Source organism: Scylla paramamosain, chromosome 4 (assembly GCF_035594125.1).
Source record: "Scylla paramamosain isolate STU-SP2022 chromosome 4, ASM3559412v1, whole genome shotgun sequence".
Classification (NCBI taxonomy): domain Eukaryota; kingdom Metazoa; phylum Arthropoda; class Malacostraca; order Decapoda; family Portunidae; genus Scylla; species Scylla paramamosain.
Window position 1 is genome coordinate 37706550 of NC_087154.1, and position 6856 is coordinate 37713405.

Here is a 6856-nt window from a genome sequence, read left to right on the forward strand (position 1 = left end):
TGTTTTGTTCTGACGTAATGTGCATTTGGCCTTATAGGGGGATGAAGGGTTACCTACCTTTGTTATCTAGCATTATCATTGGCTTTATAAGTATTCATGCCTGTTCATTCACTGTCATGAGACTATATAGATATTGAAACACTAATGTAAAAGGCTTATCATGAAGTAGTTTTACACAAATTGAAGTGCTGAAGAGCTTGCATAACCCGCCATGCAGTGAAGCAGCACACCTCTTAACTGAGATAGTATTCCACGCATTACCACATGGAAGACAAAATCATATACACCACTTTTTTTGTATATGCAAAACACTGAAGGAGTGAATAGCTACCCTGAACTCCAAAGCTGTATTTTTAAGGCAACTGTAAATGGAATTGTTACAAACATACTATTACATTCATATAATCTGGATCCCTCAGTGTTTAGTATAGTCCAGATGGAAAGGCTTTTATTGTATCACTGCATAGGGATGAATATGGAAAGCCCCATCGTATATCTCACTCTGATGGGATAAGTACCTATGGCAAATTAATGATACAGACATCTCAGTATTTCATTGTGTTGTATCATCAAATTTACCTCCTCCTCCTCCTCTGTTGATTTAAGTTATTCAATTCCTCATCATCAGTTTGTTTTCATGACCTGTGTCTGATAATTATTGCTTATATTTTTTGCTGCTATCCATTTTGAAATAATTTTTACATTAATTCAGAGTTTAATAAGTATTTTTTTCCTTTTTATATTTCATAAACCATTTTATATATATATATATGTATATATATATATATATATATATATATATATATATATATATATATATATATATATATATATATATATATATATATATATATATATATATATATATATATATATATATATTTTTTTTTTTTTTTTTTTTTTTTTTTTTTTTTTTTTTTTAAGGATCCTTTTTACTGTAAACACTGCTGCTTCTTGAAAACAACTTAATTTTTGTAGCTACATTGATGGCAGGCATCAGACAACAATTTTGCAACATTATAGAATTTTATTTCACCACTTCAGGACTACAGCTCTTTTAAATGATATCATGAATTGCTTTGTAAAAATTTCCCAATTTCAAGAATGCCATCCATTCATTCCATCTCCATAGAAATATCCAAGTCACCACTGATGCTCCTTGGATAGTTGTTAGTTTGTCAGTGAGGCTAATACCAGGACAAGACTATTGAAACCCTCATGTTCATCATTATCCCAAAGAATGCTGGGTTGTTTTCACTTACAGAATCATTTTCAGAAGCTGAATTCAACAAAGTATTTTTTTCTTCAATTTTATTGTCATCACCATATCATCATCATCATCATCATCATCATCATCATCATAATCATAATCATCAATGGAAAGGAAACATCATTCAAAAGAAAGGAAATAATATTCATAAGGTAGAAACAGTTTTTATAAGTTTCTATACTTTACATTTCCTAAGTCCTCAATAAAGAAAGGGAATCAGAATAACTTTGACTTTATATTGCAAATTCATGTGGTGTAGTAAAGCCATGGGGTTACTGTACTTCCTTGACATTTGTATCTCACCTAGAAGAGTGATAGGAATCTGATATTTTTTGAGGAGGTGATAAGTGTTATCACCATAAATCCCCTGATATTTGGAGTCTGCTGGTGACTGAGTATTAGCGGCCTTGTGGGGCCAAAAACCACTAGTCTTATGCTTGTCAGGGTCGGGAGCATCCTTAGAGAATCCTGCTGGAGTCCAGCGGTCATGACTTCAAACCCACGGAGAGACTGTACTTTAGTAGTCACTGCCTATGCCCTCTTTGTTAATGTATGGTTTTGATAAATGCTAATATATGTAAAGAAAACTGTTAGTGCATATGGCATGAACATATTTATAATGTGGTAGAGCATAAAAGGAAACTAGTTTTTGGTTCAGATCAATTTTTTGATGGTACTTCACTTTCATGCTTGAATCACTTTCAATAATGTTCATCTTTTCAAGATTTTTCTCAAGTAATCACATTAGAGAATTAATGTTTTTTTTTTTTTCTCTCTGATGCATTTAAACATATAGAGATTGGATATACACACAGCATCATGCAGCTTTATATAAGACTAAGGTAAGAAAATGTTTTGCTCACTTTTTAAAGGGAACAACTAAAGTATGTTTCACAAAATTATTTTGTTGGTAAGCTAAAGTTATCAGCACTAATTAGCTGCTTTGGAGAGATGTGTGAATGTATAAGACACACATATACTCTCTCTCTCTCTCTCTCTCTCTCTCTCTCTCTCTCTCTCTCTCTCTCTCTCTCTCTCTCTCTCTCTCTCTCTCACAGATATTAACTCCATACTTTGCTTTTTTGGGGAAAGATTGCCATATATGCTTGCACAGAGATAGGAAGAAAGGTTTTTTAAGAAAATTGTCCACTATTCAAAATTTTCTGATGGATATGGTGAATTGTTTACTATGTATCACTAATGTAGAGCAGTGAGTGTGTGTGTAGTGTGAAAAGCTGTCTTGTGATTTGTGGTTCAATGGATGCCCCATACCCCAAGTAAATATATGTGATGTGATCAATATGATTTTGCATTTGTAGGCATACATAATAGGTGACTTAGGTACTTAGAGGTTAAGAATAGAATGCTTAAATGTACCAATAATTTTTTATACGATGTTGTTTATGAATTTTAAATGACCGTTACGACATTTCCCATTATGTAAAAGAAAATTATGGACCATAACATACAAAAAGAAAGTACAGCATATTAGCTATATTATACATTGCATAAATTTTCACTTTTGTAATGCTTACTATTGAAATGAAGTTTTATAAATGTAGTATTGGATGAAAGTACCAAGCCCTAGGGATGAAGAGGGCAATCTGTTGTGAAGAGTGTGTAGATTGCAGTCATGGTGGAAGGAAAGAGTGGAGTTGATCATCCACACATCAGTCAGTGCCAGATCATCCAGGCATGAGTTATGGCAGTGTGTGGATGAGGGACTCCACTGCTTCAATAATGACTGTACAGGATGACAGTAAAAACTCCATCTTTTGTCTTAGTACACTCTTATTTCTTATCTTGGAAGACTAGCACTGATTTTGAGGTCTGTATAATGTATATGCATCTTGGAATCACTTGTGTGTCTGTTTGAGTAATGCTTTGCCAGAATTCTGACAGATAAAGTGCAGCCTTAAAAAGAATTTTATATAATGACAACAGGTCCTGGTATTTGATTCAGCTTCCCCAACACAAATTTGTGTTCTAGATGATGCGAGAAAAATTTTTCTACAGAAAGTTTCTTCCACACTTTATTGCACAGGTTTCACTTCTACATTAAATAATCAGGCTTACAACAATAAAGAAATGTAATTTCAGTATTAAAAGATTAAACTGGTGATTTTTTTAAATTTTTAATAAATTGCTCTTTGTGTTTGTTAAGTATATTATAGTACTTTTGTATTCACTAACATCATAAAGGCATTTTTATTTTGAACAATAACTTATCTGAACTTTTTTACTTTGAATGTGAATGAATGAACACACTGTTATGGATTTCTTGCTGTATGATGTTGTTTCATTGTTGATGTTCCAATGATTATAGATTATAGCCAAAAAAAGTATATGGCAAATTAAACTGCCACAAAGCAGTATCAAAAGATTAGAAAATACATGAAATTACTTTCATATTAACTGGTATCTGTTGAATAATATTTGTACTGGCAAAATTCTGTAAGTTAGGCTACAGAAGGAATTAAACCTTCATGCTGGTGTGCTTCCTTCATCCATTGCTTGTCCAGAAGTTCCCTTGCCTCACCAGCAGTCAGCTGTACAATCAGTAGCATCTTTCACCACCAAATACTCATTGGCTGGAGAGTTAAGCATTACCATCAAATTGCTCAAATTCCCAAAATTTTACATGTGGTTATACCAGCTAAAAAGCTAAATAAACAGTTATTTCCCAATATATTTGCTGCTAACTAAATGTATACCTTATCGATTATGCAGTATTATGTTTTAGCTTTCCTTTTCTTTTTATTTATTTCTGAGAAGCTAAAAAAGAAAACTGTTCACTGCACATGCAAACAACAGGTTCACTGATAGAAATGACCAGAAAGATGGCTTTTCTCTGGGTTGTGGTGTCACCTGGATGCTGTCTGGCCATGTGGCTGCCTGCTCCTGCATGTTCACTGTCCATTTACTATACTTCTAATGTGCCACTGTTTTTATATACATTTCTGTATGTTGAGCATTTTGTTCTTGGCAATCCTATAAGAAATAAAGAGCAGGTAAGTATAATTCCTGATACAGTTTGGGTTCCATTGTGATTCTTACAGACTCGTAATGTCCAGTAGTCTTCAAGCAGTTCCTCTTCTCAAGCATCACACAGTTAAACTTCTTGCTATGCTGCAATCTCATGCACAGTGAATGAAAAATATATACTGCTGTCACCTTTGTAATCATTGAGACATATCACTTGCCATAGTGTTCCTTTTTCTGCGTTTGACTAAGTAAGAAATAGTGTAAGGAGTTAGTATGTATTACCAATTAAAACCATGACACCTTACATTACCTACCAGACTTGCTTTATATACTTGAGTATGTATATATATATATATATATATATATATATATATATATATATATATATATATATATATATATATATATATATATATATATATATATATATATATATATATATATATATATATATATATATATATATATATATATATATATTGTTAATGTGAACATGTGTAGCTACCTTTGTAATGCATCAAAGTGCTTTTATATGAAGATTCTGAAATACTGTAATATCTTATGCATTTGCCCATAAAGGCATACACACTGTAGATTAAATCATTTCTTTCCATTACATGAAAGAAAATGAAAGGCATTGGCCATCATGAAGCCTCAGTATTACAGTCATTTAAGCAATATTATTATAAGGTGTTTTCCTTTATGAAATACTTACTTGATTATATAACAGCAACTTTTGACATTTGCCAGGCACACTGAGCACATTGCTGCCACCAAACACAGAGGAGTTATACTTATTTATAATGGCTTTTATCACAATACACTGATGAATACACCAGAATTAGGATCTGTATATGTTACCAAATTTTTTTTTAATGTATGGTGAAATGTGTAACCTTTGAAATCACTTTACATGGATTTATGTTTCTGCAAAAGAAACAAAGTGATTATGAAGGAGCTTCATTCATTTCCTCTGCAGATTTGTCCTGTAAGACTATACTCAAGTATGTAGAGTAGTCAGATATTGTACACTGTTGTTTTACAATAGGAAATAATTTGCTATGCAGTATCTAAAACATTCATTCAATTGAATTGGTTTCAGCATTTGTTGAGAAAATGTCATTCATGTTGCATGACCTTATGTTCCAGGTCAGATAAAAGCAGCAGAACACATAGGTGGGCAGTTCAAAGGTACATCACCTTCATAGGTTATCATCCTTATTGTAGGAAAGAGGAAGCCTTGCATCTTCATGCAATCAGATGCTTGGTATTAATTTGTTCTCAAAGGAAGAGTGTTCATAGTGCATAGTTGTAGTTGTTTTTAATGTTGTGTTTTCAGTCTTATTCCTCTCCCTGAGGAGGAAATGGAGCTGATTATTCATTTTCAACCAGTTTATTCTACAGAAGAATTCATTTTTGGCACAAATGCTGTAAATAATTTTTAAAAATTAGAAAACTAAAAGACAATTCCATTGAAAGTCATAAGTCACAACAATTGGCTGCAAGTAAACTTGTTCAAGATGAAAAAAAGTGTAATAACATTGATCATTGATTTCACAGATGAATAGTCTGCAGGAATTCTGGCAATAAGCCACATGAATCCACCTCTGAAAGAGCAATAAGTTTCTTGTAAGTATTTGAATCACAAGTTTCACTCTATGTATTTCAGACTTGAAACTCTTAAAATAACTGTGACACTGTTTTTGTCAATTTACACAATTGCTTTTTCAGAATGTTGGGTCCATTCTAATTATTGTAAAACTGTCAAATATAGAAATATGCTACATTTATGCATTGTCTCATATGTTATAACTTTTGTATATTATATATATATAAATATATATTACTTTTTTAATAGAGTTGAGAGTTTAGGTTCATAATTATACCAGAGAAAAAGATACTCATGCTTTTATGTAAAGGATAGTTTTTTGTACACACTGAAGTAGGCTAAGTGTCCGGCTAAACATAGGTTAGAGACATTCACTTTTTTTTTTCTAACTGTCCTTTTTTTTTCTCTTTTTCTTTTATATATGTATGTCCTGCAAGTCGTATACCTATACATATCAAGCCAAATTCTGGTGGTTTTATTAGTAAAAGTTTTGTTAATCTTGCAAGTCTGGTCTCATGTATAGGTAAAAAAAAAATTCAAATTTGCAAATGATATAGACGTGACTAGTTGTGTTTAGTTTGTCAGTGAATCTGGAAATATTTATAAGATCTCTGCTGGGATTTAAACAATTGAAGATATTTATTTCAGTCATGCAAACATTTTTTTTATCATTATTGCTGTTTATATATGTATCAGAAAAGGAATGTTTGTATGCTCTGTTTATTTGTATCAGCCAAAGGTAAAAAGTACTTTTATCTGCAAGCTAGACTTATTTTAGGAAAAAATAAGATTTTTTTTCCTTCATGATTCCAAGCCATGCTTCATACTGAAATTTCTTCTCTGCTTTCTTCTTGTTTTTCACACTTCAATGTACTGCACTACCTTGAAGTTGGAAATGTGTATATTGTATTTTATGTGCCATGATAGGTTTCTATTCATACTTTGAACTTCACCATTTTCCAGAACTTCATAGTGTTTTGAGATCTTTATTT